We start from the raw sequence: 14,772 nt of genomic DNA, 5'->3' as shown, positions 1-14,772 counted from the left end.
TAATATGTTTCATTTCATCTAAGAGAGACACTACATGAGTCAGGTGCTTTTTGAAGAAGGAAAAAGTAATATTTGTACTGATGCATGTCAAAGTCTGAGTCTTGGTGATTGCTTATACTGATAAGTCATCATGTCTGCTTTCTAGGTCTTCATTCTTAGTATCTTAGTGTTTAGTAACTGAAAGATAAGATGCAGACATACACCTTAACATTACTGTGCATTTCTAATTCTCAGATTTCCAGTCGAGGGCTTGACTCATCTCTGTTTTTTTTCCCCTGCATGGCCTTTCTTATCCGGTCCCCAGCCCTTCTATTAATTGCTTTGGCAAGGAGAAACAGGTCAGGATTTTTGCTGCTGCTCTGTTTCTAGGCAGTCCCTGCAGTTTGCATAATTGAAAGTAGGTGAGACTTTAGGCTGCCCTAGATTATAAAGAAGGGCATTTACAGGTCTTGGATATCACAAGGTCAGAGAAGCAGACACATGACTTAAAGATTTTGTTCTATTTCACTTTTTTGTCTGTGCTGAGCATAAATTGAGGGTAGCTGAGGCTTAGGCTGACTGAGTATAAATTGAAAGTACCCAGGGAGATTCACATTCATAGTGTGACAATGTAGATCTCACAAGACTTGGATCATGTTCTCTAGGTCCATTATCATATCTAATACAGTGTTTTATAGACCAGAAGACAATACTGATCTTCTCCCAAATGCCACTGTCTGTGGCAAAGGCTCATAAGTAAATATTTGCAGACAAAATGATGAATTTGAGATTGAGGCCCCTGGAATTCAAGCCTTTTTACTTGTTGTTTCTAGATAGAATTGATTTTTTTTTTAAACAGACTTTTCACCAAAAGAGCCTTTCATCTCTTTAGTCAGCAGGGAGAGCCTTCCCTGGGTTTTATTGTTTACAGGAGACTGCTAAAGGAAAGAAACCTAAAAAGCAAGCCAGAACCTTTGAAGGACTCTGTCATTTTCTCATAAATCCTGCCCTGAGTGCAAATGCAAAGTTGCATGACAGAGGCAGCAGAGCTTTACATTCTCCATGCAGGCTAAGGATTTTGACCCGAGGCTCTTCCCTGAGATCTAATCCCTGTACCTACTCCTCCCTAAAAAATGCTCTTGTGCATTTCCGTCTGTTCAGTATGTCAAATGTTACACTAAGGTACTGACCCACCCTCTGCCACTGGAAAACATAAGGCCTCACTCTTATTAATACTGAGAGTCATTTATCTTGCTATTATTTTGAATGAGGTTATGAAAGTGAGAATAAGCTTATATATGTATACATATATATAAATGGATATACACACACGAACACTTTAATTTTAAGTATTTTTATGTATTTTAGATTAATCATTTTGATGATTTTTATAATGTTGCATACTATTTGCAAAAAAAAAAAAAGTGCAATTTCTGTCTATTTGAAATAAAGATATCTTTAAGTTTTCTTTCTTTTCCCTTAAAAATATATTTGTAACTTTCAATCAGCTTCAGTTGTGACCAAAGTATCTGACAGTGTTTTCAGCTAAATTTGTTCTTGCTATAAAATTCTGGACTTACATAGACACTGGAGGTAGATGTCTTATATTGTCTATTTGATGTCTTGTAAGATGGGACATTTCAAAATAGAAAATACACAGCCACTACAACAAACCAGCCACATTTTTTCCACTGAGAACTTTATCTTAGTCAGTGCAAATGGACAGAAAACATCAAAAGTGGAATACAAATATTTTCCTTGAGTTTCTGATTCAGGTCCCAAGTTCTCAATTCAAATAATCACCTTCCAACTTTTTCTGAGTAACTTTTAAGTAGCCCACTTTGAAAGCACTTCTTTGAGTCTGTTAGAATTATTTCTTCCTTTGTTAGGAATATAAGGTAGTCCTGAATCCTACTACAGTGTTTTACTGGATTTACTGGTAAATCGAATTATACATCATGTTAGTATTTGTTTGTTTTAATAGTGTGTGTAAGATAGAAAGCTTTCTCTCTTACTGAAACTGAAATCAAAGAACATATTATAAGCTGAGGGTAGAGTTTTTAACGGCACTTTCAATCCTTTATGTGTATTTATCACCCTCATGATTCTTGAAGGTTTTCTTTTTTGTTTATCTATCATTTGAAAATGCACAAGTTTTTTGAATGTTGACAAGTATAGAGGGCCTGTTACTGTTGTGTGAAGGGAGGGAAAGGGGTAATCAACGTTTGCCTGCCAGAGCCCTCCTCAAAAGGGCTTTCACTGGATCAGGTTCACAAAGTTGATCAAAATAGACAATTTATTAAAGCGACAGATCAACAGGTTCAGGATTGCCGGTGATAAATGCACTTACTGCAACAAATTCTACTTGTTCTGAGCTCAAACCGATAATTAAGCGCTTTCAACAATGGTATTTTTCCCGGGGTAACGTCCGATGTTGTCGGAGGTGCAAACCTTGCCAAAAAGGCACCCCTGTTTTGGGGAGGAGAGAGGTGCAGGCCCGTCGGCCCGGCCGTAGGTTGGTGTTCTCATCCTCGAAATGGAGGAACGTTTATGCGCTGAATTTATGCTCTTGGCGAGACGGGGCTGGGTCAAACACTGTGGGATGTTTGGTCCTTGTCGAGCTCAGCAGAGGGTGTCAATGGCTGCTGGCCTTTTTTTCTTCTGCCCTTAGCAACACCACCAGGCTGCAAGACTCCCGCCTCGCCCCAGGTGTCGTTTCGGGTGGAGCAATGTCGAGTGGTGAGACCTCCGCCTCGCCCTGGGCGCTGCCTCACCCCTCACCGGCATGGGCATCAGGCCGCAAATCACCCTTTGTATTCACTGCTTACCCCACGGCAGGGAGGATCACAGAAAATCACAGACCATTATCTCACAGGGCCCCATAGCAACTACTTTCACATGGATCATAAATTAGCAAATATTTTCCGATTTCTGTTCTCCTTATGCATTATCTTATATTTGCTCCATACAAAACTCAATGGGTAAGACATTTTGATGCTGCTTTTAACGAGGCTGGATACGCGGCTGAAAGCGTATTTCTTTCTTCCTAAGTGGTAAAAGATAGAGGGCTTGATCCAACTTTCATTAAAGAGTTCCTCTAATTTCACTGGATTTTGGAACATGCCTTAAGTGAACTATACATTTCTGATTCACCCAGGAAATTAATTCCAAAACTCCATCACAATATTATAACACACGCTGAGATGTGACCTCATCCGTATAATGAGAATTGGGCAATGTGTTTCAGTAATGGCTATAATGGCAAAAAGCCAAAGAGGGCAGAGGGGCGGAAGTGTCTCATCTGTTATTTTTGTCAACCCAGGAATAATGTAAGCCTTGTACAACTTACAAAGCAATACTTAGGAACGCTGCCTAAGTTGCTTAAGATGAACTCTGCTCTCTGCAATAGGCAGACAACTCTCATTGAGATCAATGAGTGTAAGTGATGCGCATCTGAATTTAAAATTTCTTCTAGACAATGTTGTTTTGTAGTGGTTCTATTCCAGTGAACCCTGTCTCAAATTCTTTCCCTTTCAACTGACTGAATGAGATGATTTTTTTGTTAGCACTTCAGTATCTTTACTTCAATTCCTCAACCAAAGGTTTTAGATCATGAGCCCTTTCAGCCTGCAAGCTCTTTGGGGCAAGCGTTGTCTTTTACTATTCATTCAGCGCACAGTGATGTAGTCTTCCTTAGACCCAGAGCCTAAGTATACTAAATGTTAATTAATAGGCCAAGAAATTATAATACTGACTACTGTAGGCAAAATATGGCTTGGTCTAAGAATCGGGCACCTGTAACCAAATCATTTGGAAGCCTGCTTTGCACTCTGAGATACCCAGCGTAAAGAAGTCACAGACTTTTTCCATTGATGGAGACTGACCATTGACATAAATATCCAAGGGAACATTTAAATCTTCATTTTGCTGTGCCTTCAGATTAAAACTAAATGCCTCCCTAGAAATTATGACTTAGTCAAATGCAAATTATTGTGCTCAGTTCTTTTTAAAAAATAAAATTTAAAACTTCATTGTAACACACTAGTTGCTACTTCATAAGATCCTTTTTATAGGCTAAGTGTGAGTTGTCACTCAAATTTGCCAAATTATTTGTATTGAATAATTTATCTAATTAATGCTGGCAGATTTGTTTGAATAAATTATTCATTTATATATACATATAGTGATACACATTTATACATGTATATAATTTTTGAACAACAAGCTCCTGCTGTTACTTAAATCACTACCCACAAATACTAGCCCCCACTACCATACAAAATCACAAAATCAGTCTAGTGCCTTTTTGTCCATTGCTACTGTTTAAACGAAAGAGAACTGCCAGTGATTCAACATGATCTCCATTTTATTCATTATATTTTTTAAATCAGCTTTATTTTGGGAAACAAAAGGTTCAGTAAAGATGACAATAAATAAGTTACTTTGAAACATAAATCTAAACTTTTAATAGTTAAACCAAACTGATAATGAAGTCCAATCCACTGTAGTGAGTTGGGCCCTACAGATACATTGGTACACAGATATAAACAGATTCTTCTCTTTGAAACAATAGGGCTTCCTCAACTATGAACTCTTTCAGTTAATTTAATGTTTTTATAAAATCCTTATTTTATCTGCAGTCTCAATTTCTCTAATGTCCCTCATACCTAGGAAAGATAACTAAATTTTACACTGGAAGCCAGCAACACAAATTCACTTTTATTTTTGAAATCAATTCACATCAAAAGCAATGGATCATAGAGATGGAGACAAAAAGTTAGAATTTTTGATGCATTTTTTTTGGGGGGGGGGTCACTATGAGGCACAGTTTTATCTAAATTTCATATAAACATTTTTTAAGAAAATGGATAGAAATATTGCTTGAGAAAATGGACATTAAAACTAAAGATGACATTTTCTAAAAGTAAAGTAGTTGACAAAGATCTTAATGCGAAACAAAACTATTTTGCCTATAATTAAATAAGCAAGTCCCCTTTTTTTAATAATATTATGCAGCAGACATACAGATGTCAATGTTTCATCTACTCTTGAATGTGCACATTATATATTCTGAAAGTACTTAACAAAATAAAGCAGCATTTAAAGAGATAAAAGTCTTAGATTGATAGGATCAGAGAAAAGACAATAAGAAGGAAATTATGGTAGTATTCAAAATACTTAATGATCTAGGAACAATAAATAAAATCTGCTCTTCTAATGACATGCTGTGACAGTCTATAAAACTGAAAGGTAACCCTTTCAAAGGAATAATAAGGAACTACATTTATACACAGTTCATCATTAGATGGAAAAAAGAATAATTCTACAAGTTATCTTTTAGGTTAGGGCTCAATAGTATTCAAAAAAAGTCTAACATTCATGTACAAGAATATGTATGGCTACAATAGAAAAAATCACAAAGTAAATGTAAATTAAGGATACAAATACTATAAACACATAATTCAATCACTGAAAGTTTGGTAACTTCCTCATTACCTTAGTCCACAACTGTACATTGTTGTTTCTTCACTATATGGTATCGGTCATTGCCAAAAAAAACAGTTGGCTGGACTCGACAGTTCCCCTGCTGGTCTGGAATAAGAGTTATTATGTAAGAGCCACTACGGAATGAAAATTGTCTTAGCTGCACTGATCTCACTAGAATTATGAAAACATCTGCCGTTAGGTGCTTCATGTCTAAAAGTCCCCACAAACACCTCTCAGTCCTTCTCCATACATGGTGCTTTTGCAGAGTCATTCACTACAAGACCACTGGAAATTTTCCGTGATGAGCATTTTATTTTCCTTAAAATTAAACGTCATTTACCTTAAACAGGAATCTCCAAGCTTAGAATGTGGCACAGAGAAAAGGGAAATAAATTATTCATAGGTTGAGGGTGGGGGGGATAGATGTCCCTTTTGTCAGTAACATTGACATCAAGTTTTACTTTGGTTTCTCTCATTCCTCTAGTCAATGTGAGCTCAGGTCAGGTCAGGCTGAAACTTCCCAGCTGCTCAGCCAATTAGGATAATTCTGATGGTGTGTACACATGGCAACTACTGGTATAAAATACCATGTAAGTCAGCATGCCAAAAAGTAATTGGTGGCAGGATTCCAGAAAGAATTAAATTCACTGAATAGCTGTTAATAAGGTTTTTACTCAGGGGTGGTACTTCTCTCTCATTCTCTGTGTTAGCAACTCTAACAGCAGAACGCTCCCTCATGAATTAGTGAAATAGACTAGATAAAACAATATAAATGGAACATATAAAGATTTCTATTAAATGATACCAGGCTTAAAGGCTTTCCCTAATGCCCTCATCCGTTATGCCAGAGCACATCAGATACCCAAGAACGCAGCAGTTGTGCGGAATAATATAAGAAATACATATGCGTACATGTTTACACACATATGTACATGCATACATGAAAGAAGGAAGCCACTGTTCTCCCTGTAAACCCAATCAAAAGAGGAATTTATATATTGATATTGAGGCAGCAACCATGTACTTTTGCAGCAGTAGAGAATTACCAAGGAGCCTATTCTCCAACTGCAGCATGGACAAAGGAGCCGGTCAGGCTGGAGGGAGTAGCGTGCAGTGTGCATGAAGAGCATACTGTCTGAAGGCTACCCCCTCAGGTCCCCATGGTTCAGCATTCTCCTCTTCATACTGAAGGTTGCTCTTGGGTATTTGTAGTTACCCCCACCCCACCCTCATCCTGACATCACAATCAGCTGATGGCACTCCTGAATATTTTTGGGTTAAAACAAGCAAAAAACAAATGATGCTGCATTTTTAAAAATCTGCATTTGTGAAAGCATTATGCTTTCCTGATTCCATTACAGTCAGGAAGCACCTACAGGTGGAGTAAACTGATATGGTAAAACCAAAAATAGTACAGCTTTGGTTCAGGTTGCTTTGACAAATCTTTAACACTAACTGTTGGTCCTGTCTTCTGTTAAGCTTGAGTCTGTTCCCAGAGAAAATGTGCCAAAGGGCATCTGGGAGGAACATGTCAGCAAGTACTTAGAGGTAATCCTCACATCTTTCCTCCAATAATTCATTTTGCAGTACCCTTTCCTGTCAAACTAGAGATGAAAAAATCGCCCCCTCCAGGTTGATGAGATTGATTTCTTTTACAGGTTGTGTTGTAACTAGTTTATGTAAAATGAAATGTGTGTCACAAAAAATAAACTGCTCAGAAACACTGAATAAAGAAGTGAAATGTTTCGTTATATTGATGGCAAGATGTTTTCTTGAGTAAGGGCAGAAATATCACATGAATGCTATCTAATCTACTGTTTAACACATTGTTGGCTGTTTGGTTGGGAATGTAAATATTACATGGTATTATACTTTAATGTTTTAAATTAATGAGGGCTTACTTAGTCTAAGCTAACCTAAACATATTCCAGAATATTAATTTCTATACTATGGGTCATTCAGGAATAGTTGCCTATATTTTCTTCTGGAAGACACATGCTTTACATTGTAAGAAAAGACGTATGGACAAAGAAATCTAGTTTTGTTTTTTTAAGTTCAGACATAATAAAGAATTACATTCATACATGGTTCATCATTAGATATTGTCACTTAATATACTCATCATCAGTTATTTTAAAAGTTTTCTTGACAAATGAACTAACTATGGCACAAATACTGAAAAATATACCTAGTGAAACACGCATTAGCCTCTTTTTCTTTGTGATTCTTTCTATTAAAGCAGTGGTCATTTCTGGACAGTCAGAGAGAATCCTGATGTTGGGCTTCTAGGAATGTCAGTAGGTTCATTCTATATAGGGAATTTGGAAAGAAGAGGAAGATCTCTTTGGACTGTTGGGGGAAATGGAGAAAATGTTTGCAAATTTGCTTGTGCATGTGAGAAATGCTATCTCTGTTTATGAAAACATTATGGAATCAAGAGGGTAGGGGAAAAATAATCTTGCATCGAATAATGTTTTCTTTCTATCATTGTCTTTACTCTGATTTGCAATTAAATGAACTTTCCTTATGTCTTTGTGGACAGAAATATGAGGAAGAAGAAAAATGCTTCAAACTGGAATCACCTGGTGAACATCCTACTTCTTGGCTACACAATCAGTCTTCAACTTTTCAACCTGTCCTGTTACAGTTCCACTTTGTATAATTATTTAATATGTATTAGGCTTTATCATTCGGTGGGTAGGAGTAGGATGTGAAAGAATCAGGATGTGTTTACATGGCCTTTTGCAAGAAGACTCCTGCTGGCTTCATCTGTGCAGGAAAAATATTTGAAGAATAGCATAAACTTGACCATGGATCTCACAAATGACGGTCATGAAGACCACTCTACTGACTGCTCAGCCTTCTCTCTTGGATTTTGACCTAAAATTCAGCCTGTATGTGTTTAAAAATAAGTTAATCATAAAATAAATTATTCATTAGTGAAATTTCCATCAAAACTGTGTGCTTCAGAGAAAAGCTGTAGTTTCAGTATGACATTTTTAATAGAAAAAATAATTTTTAAGCTGTTTTGACAAGCTCCACAAAACATTCCTCTCCTGTTAATGGTCTTTAAAGAAATTTGGTGAAGTGCTAGAAGTGTGCTACATGTTGTAATAGTAAACAAGGGTGGATTCCTAACAAATGAAAAGATGGCTAAAGCTGCAGGATCTGCATACATGCAAAAGCCCTCAAAGGATTTGGGTATCCTAAAGTTTGGACATTAGGGGACTGAGTTCAATGTATTATTAACAACAAGGGAAACCTTTAATATCTGGTTCCAGTTTTGCACACAGATCAGCATATATCAGTGCTTTGTGCTAGGTTTTTTTTACAGCCCTGTCATCTACTAAAAAGAATCAAGCGTATTTTTGCTTACATTCTGCATTAAGGAAACATTTAAGCCTTTAAGAAATTCAATGACCTTTCCCGTAGTCTATCTGATAGCAACTGGACTGTGACACTATGGCTTGGCCTCAGTTTCTACTTCTGCCAGTGGTTTCTTGGAGACCTTCTGCAAGTCACTTCTTTATCCTTTGCCATCAGTAGCACTAATTTGATGCATCTAATCCTTCCTTTCCTTGTCTTTTATTACTAGTGTGGGAAAAGTAAATGTGTCAGAAATACTGAAATAAATATTTTTTACCACTTCTGCAACATTTAGTAGATTTTCATTAAAAGTTGCTCACTAATTCATCTTGAATTCACAAACAGTTTTGGCATTCTTGAAGCCCTCCATTTGGGTGATGCATGGTGCATAGATGAATTAGCTCAAACACGCCATTCAGCTCCATTCTGCCATAACTGGTTTGGCTTTGTGCAAGAATCCAAAATTCAGTAAAAGAGCAAGACACTATTCTTTGACTGTGTGTTGACACAAATTGGGGAATACTGCAAGTCTTGTGGGAAAACTCTTTTTGTGATATTTCCAACATAAATTTCTAGAAGCAAACAGTCTGGCATAAAGCCGGGTATTGATAAAAGTTAACTGAAGTTAACTTTTCAGTTAACAATGTTAACTGAATTTTAGCTTTTTTCTTTGTTTCAAAGAAGTGAATAGAGTCTTGAAGAAAGAATGTTTGATGGCCGAAACAGTTGATATTGGTTGGCCCACAGATATATTTGCAAACTCTTTTGGTTCATAAATTCTTTGGGTACCATCTTTTATAATTTGAAATGTACCCTTTCTGTGTTGGGCATCCTCAGTTAATTTTAGCAGCAGTTTAGAATTGGTCTGAAGAGAACCTAACCTCCTTCTCTGCCTTTTTTAGAGGATGCAGATAGCCAAAGATGGTAACACTGAGGTTTCACCTTAAATATCTCACTCTTTTTCTTTCAATTTGTAAAATTTCATTCTCTGTCATTCTTTTTACACAGTGATTTTGATTCTTTCTTTGTTTACTCAGTCTTAAAAAACAATCATTTAAGTTTAATCAATGGAAAGAAAATCCAGAATGTGGACTAATATATCTTTATTTTCATATGTATCTTCTGTTTTTGAGGAAAAACATTTTGAACAGAATTCATAGTTTTTTATGTGGTTCAAATATCCATCCAGACAAATTGCAAGCATCACATGCTATGCCTTAAACTTTGAAGTGAGGTTGATTATTTCCACATTCTTCTTTTATTTTTATCTTAAGGTAAGGCAAAATGCAAGCAGAAGACTGTCATTCCTATTTTAAAGCTCACAGCCCACAGCCTCACATGAAAAGAAACTTGAGCTCCTGCCAGCTCTTGGCCACTCTACAGAAGGAAAATCATTACGGACTAGAATGGGCTACTCCTTAATGTAGAATATGTCATTCAGACTGGCTGTTCCATACAAGCAAGAGTGGGTAAACAGTGTCCATGATGAACAGTACAGTTTTCAGTCAGAGGCTTCCAGTTTTTATAAAATTATTAAGGACCAGCAGATGGTGCTGCTGCAGATGGGTATCTTGTTCCTTTTTCTGACCAATTATAACCATAAGAAAATACATGTATTGTCAGCTATGGTACTATCCTTTTCAAAACAGGGGGATGGTCTTTCTATATAATTCTGGATCTGTGATAGAATCAGTTTCTTAAATATGTCTTACAGGTTTTAGCTATACAAGCAAGCTGATATTACATCGTGACAGGAGATTGCAGTATTCATGGCACTGGAATGGAGGGAAAGTACTCGAGTAAGAATTAGTGACATGCTCCTGTGAAAAGACAATACTCTGTTTCCATACTGTTTGAACAGAGCAACTTGTAACTACTGTAATTGGAAATATTAGACTCTCACGGGGTAATGCGAGGTAAAGGGATGTTGTGCTTCTAAGTACTCAGTATAAGTCTTCTCTAGGCAAAACAGAAGTGAAGTGTCTCAAGACAGGGACATAAGTGTTTTAAAGCAATGACAGTTTTTTGACAAATACTGTAATTTATCAAAGATGCAAATTATTTGTAAGTTTGAGCAGAATTTGACAATTACCTGCAGAAAAAAAAATAGGGGAAGAAAGGTTGGAAAAGTGGACAAAGACTGACATTTAAAATTAAAAAAAAAAAGTTTAAAAGATTAAGAGAGTCATTGCTCTTTCTTGACTGATACTTGGAAGAAATATAAGCCTTTCTCCTTTCAGGGTTATTTTCTGAACCAGTATCCTCGCTGAACAGAGCTCTGTCAGTATCTCCATGCGAGGCAGCTGGCACCCAGATACTTGTAGCACAAGACTTTCAATAAAAGAAGTCTGAACTACCTTTCTCTCAAGAATGTTATATTAGCTTTTTCCTTTTCTGCCACATCAAATGAAACAAGCAAACAAACCAATACCTAATTCTGCCCAAACTGACAGAAACTCCAGGCTCAGGCCCCTCAGCTTCCAATTTTGGCACTGTGTGCTCTGAGCACCCATCCTTTGTTAGAAAACAGTACATAACCCAAAACAAACTATCAAAAAATGGTGAGCCAAGATGTCCAATTATAACACTCCAAAATAATATATTCATTTTCAAAAATTCCCATGCAGCTTTAGTATCCAAACCAGGCAATTTCTAAATAAAGAGGAGTACTAATAAAGTTCAATCAGGAATAATAGTCTGTAATTTACATTTTAAAATTAAAGATTCCTTCCAATTTCCAATTGCTTTTCTTTTTTAAAAAAAATTATGCTATTTGGTTTACCTTAACCTTTGGTCTTTCTCCTCGACTACCAGAAAATGCTCTTATTTGATAGTATTTTATATAACCTGATAACTTTTCTCCAAAAGCTAAATGAATCTACCAATTCATTTTACACAGACCACTGAACAACTACTAAATAATGACAGATTTTGGCCTGCACAGACCTGGTCTAGATCTGAGCTCTTTCAGCCCAGGGGGAAGCTGCTTAACATCCAGTCCCCAGTAATTTAATTCTCATACAGGAACCAGTCTCTGTGTGAATGGTATGAAACCTCAGTAGATGAAAAGTGCTGCCACTTTCTGACTGAAGACAGACATTTCTCCATCTCTGGTTTCTGCCTCTCCTTGCTGCTGCCTCGGTTGTTGCCATACTCATTCAGAGCAGCTTTGGCTTGAGGCATGCAGCAAGAAATGAGTGGTGCAGCTGGCAGCACACCTCTGGTTTTGAGCTTTGATTGCACACCAGGGACTATGAAACACAGGCTCTTAGTTTAGCAATCTCTAAAGCTTCCTTTTTACTTCTCTGTCGATTATGCCAAAAGAGGAGGGTAAGCAGAGGAAGATGCGAAATGGCTGTGCAACTTGAGAAAAAAAAAAAGTGTCATGAATATAGATTCAGTATTATTTTATTTTTATTTTTGTTTTTGTTTTTGTTTTTGTTCTTGTTTTGTTGTGTTTTGTTTTCTGAAAGACATAATCATCCTAGGCGAGACAGTGAGAAAGCAGGACAATTAGCACGCAGGGATTAGGCATATCAAAATTGCAGCATGTAATAGTCAGGAGCAAGGGGCCTGCAATGTAATTTAGGAAGCAAGCCATCTCACTGTTCACTTTCAAAGGATGCTGGCCAGTCATCTGTTCTCCCATCCCTTACTGACAGCCTTTGTAAAACAGATAGTTTTTTTTTTTTTTTTTCTATTTTTAGAAGTCATCCAGTGTATTTCAGTGCCATGAAGGCAGAGGTATCTAGCACAGACCTGCAGTATGTCATAATCCTGCTATAAAGAAGGAAGGTAGGGGCAAGAATGAAGAATATACTCAGACTTTGCTTCTCTGGACCCTGCAGAACCACCTCTGCTTGCGAAGAGCCTTTTGGAGAAGTGCTTTGCATCTCTAAACACAAGATTTGACACCTTGAATTTCCTACCCTACAGGTCTCTCTCTGCAGATTAGTGCACACCTGGCTGCTACGCTGATATTCTTGCATGTGTTACCAGCATAAGCAGTCAGGTCCACACACCGTGGTTATGACTTCTGATACTACAATGCCCTGGCAATAGACCTCTCCATGTCCTATATGTCAGTTTCTTTGCCACTGAGTTTTGCAATGGGTGTGTCTGCCACCCACTTTCAAAGCAGATCTTGCCCCAAATCCTCTTTGTTTTTTTCTCTGACCCTGTAATATTTTCTGGACCCCTAGCTTTTGGGGGTTTTAAAATCTGTAGTCTCTTACAGTTTTCTTCTGTTCACCATCAGCATGGCTACAGCGCCAGTCTTAGGTATGTTTTAGACATAAATTTTCTTCTATTCATGCAAATGAAATGACAGCCATGACTCCAGCAGCTGGGAGTGTGATGGAGAGGACACAAGTCTTTTTAAGAAAAAAAGTGGTTGAGAGTGCTGGTGCACAGGCAAGGCAGGCACTGGTTAGCATCCCTGGCCAGCTGCACATCAAGACTGGTATCTCCAAACCAAGAAATGGTCGTGCAGAGGAGGGTGGCATGTAAAAGTGGGGTTATTAAGAGTAACTGTAAGACTTCCAATTAAGGAAAAAAAAACACATTCCCAGAGCTGCATTCAGCTTGCTATAGTGCACTCATGTAACCCACCAAAATGAGATCTTCTATTTAGTGAAAAGCCGAGTGGTGGTTACACAGTCTGGAAATTCAAAACACTGAGTTGTAATCACATATTAAGCAATAAGTCTCAGGCTGGAAAATCCAAAATGCAAGCAGTCACCATCTGACCATGATGCATAGCTCCATGCAAGCAGGACTGGGCCTCCGTGATGAGCTGTACGCAACCGCCTGCCTGAACAGGGTGCTTATCACATTTCCATTCCTCTCCCATTTACTGCTGAGCACATAAATACAGGAAGCAACCGTTGCATATTTCTGCAAGCACTGTCAGGAAACCAGAAATATTGCAGTGGCAATATCAATGGCTGGTTTGGAAAGATGAATGGCACTCATGTCTTTAAGAGTTTTCTAAGAGTTTCCTGATTCATGCATTCACACTGCTAGCACAAAAATAGCAACAATATTTCTGAGCCTTGGACGGTGATCACAGGGGCAACAGCAAGGAAAGCTTCAAATACTTTCCAAGCAAATGCAGCAAGATCACTGCTCACTGTTCTTTGGGCAAGGCCTCATGGTGGTCTAGATCTCATCAAGGCAAATACTCCCAGCATTTCTGCATGCATCAATGTCTTTAATGGGGTTCCTTGTCAGGAAGATGACAGTTGGATGGTCACAGACTGATCTTGAAGAAGGGCGTTTATTGGTCAGCTGTCAAGCTGTTAGATTAAGATATGTTTTAAGAGATCACTTTAGTGGTGTGCTAAAAAAAAAACAAAAAAAACCTTTTATTGTTTGTTCAGCCTGAATTATAAATATTAATCATATATGAAGTACTGTTGCTGGTTCTTTGAGAGGAAAACCTGGGTAATGTTTTAATACATACCATTACACAGTGCATACATTTTGTACCCAGCCAAAAAAAAAATTGAGTGCAAAAAAAGCAAGTAAAAGGAATGAAACTCAATTATTCCATGAAAAACAAATACAGAACTGTGTAGTCTACTAGTATGATGAAAACAATATTCAAAAAATATTTTCCTACTAAACTTTCAAAAAGCGACAAGTGTTTGTGCTAAAAAATGTTTTTTGATAATCAGTTAAAAAAAAGAAAAATATTGAACAATATTTTCCTAGAATTTAAAAAATGTAGGATTGTGAGCACAGTGAAACCTGCTTGTGAAGGCTTCAGTACTCAAAGGTTTACCACTGTCGTTTATTCTCCACTTGACTGGCTATATTGTTTCTTGCCCAAGAAAACGTGTATGGCAACACAAAGAGTGAATATTCCCATTTGTGCAAAAGAAGTGATGGAGATAGTTTGGGGGCATTTCACTCTGCACCTCTGATGGTGTGCAACAT

At 37.4% G+C, this 14,772-nt stretch overlaps 1 long non-coding RNA gene across 1 annotated transcript in view; it reads left to right on the top strand.

Annotated features, from left to right (window-relative positions):
* LOC106482915 (uncharacterized) overlaps positions 1 to 9,187 on the top strand; it is a 115,767-nt gene extending 106,580 nt beyond the window's left edge. Inside the window, exon 4 of the long non-coding RNA XR_010883587.1 lies at positions 8,009 to 9,187. This is a non-coding gene — a long non-coding RNA (uncharacterized lncRNA). The remainder of the gene's footprint in view (positions 1 to 8,008) is intronic.
* Positions 9,188 to 14,772: the final 5,585 nt, after the last annotated feature.

This window comes from Apteryx mantelli, chromosome 2 (assembly GCF_036417845.1).
Source record: "Apteryx mantelli isolate bAptMan1 chromosome 2, bAptMan1.hap1, whole genome shotgun sequence".
Lineage (NCBI taxonomy): Eukaryota > Metazoa > Chordata > Aves > Apterygiformes > Apterygidae > Apteryx > Apteryx mantelli.
This window is presented reverse-complemented; position numbering and strand designations above follow the sequence as displayed.